The following is a 259-nucleotide window of genomic DNA, read 5'->3' as shown; positions in this document are numbered from 1 at the left end:
ATCAGAGTGTGAAGGGTGTAGCTGGAGTTTGGGGGCCTCCATCAGAGTATAAAGGGTGTAGCTGGGGTTTGGGGGCCTCTATCAGAGTGTGAAGGGTGTAGCTGGAGTTTGGGGGCCTCCATCAGAGTGTGAAGGGTGTAGCTGGGGTTTGGCGGCCTCCATTCGAGTGTGAAGGGTGTAGCTGGAGTTTGGGGGCCTCCATCAGAGTGTGAAGGGTGTAGCTGGGGTTTGGGGGCCTCCATCAGAGTATGAAGGGTGT

General features: G+C 56.4%; 1 protein-coding gene across 1 annotated transcript in view; it reads left to right on the top strand.

Moving 5' to 3' along the window:
- The window catches only part of LOC102205406 (glutamate receptor ionotropic, kainate 5-like), a 114623-nt gene that overhangs the window by 112560 nt on the left and 1804 nt on the right, over positions 1–259 (top strand). The window lies entirely within an intron of this gene.

This window comes from Pundamilia nyererei, unplaced genomic scaffold, assembly GCF_000239375.1.
Source record: "Pundamilia nyererei isolate P.nyererei 1_Seehausen unplaced genomic scaffold, PunNye1.0 scaffold00326, whole genome shotgun sequence".
NCBI classification, from domain to species: Eukaryota; Metazoa; Chordata; class Actinopteri; order Cichliformes; family Cichlidae; genus Pundamilia; species Pundamilia nyererei.
The sequence above is the reverse complement of the archived record's forward strand: the minus strand, read 5'-3'. Positions and strand labels throughout refer to the sequence as shown.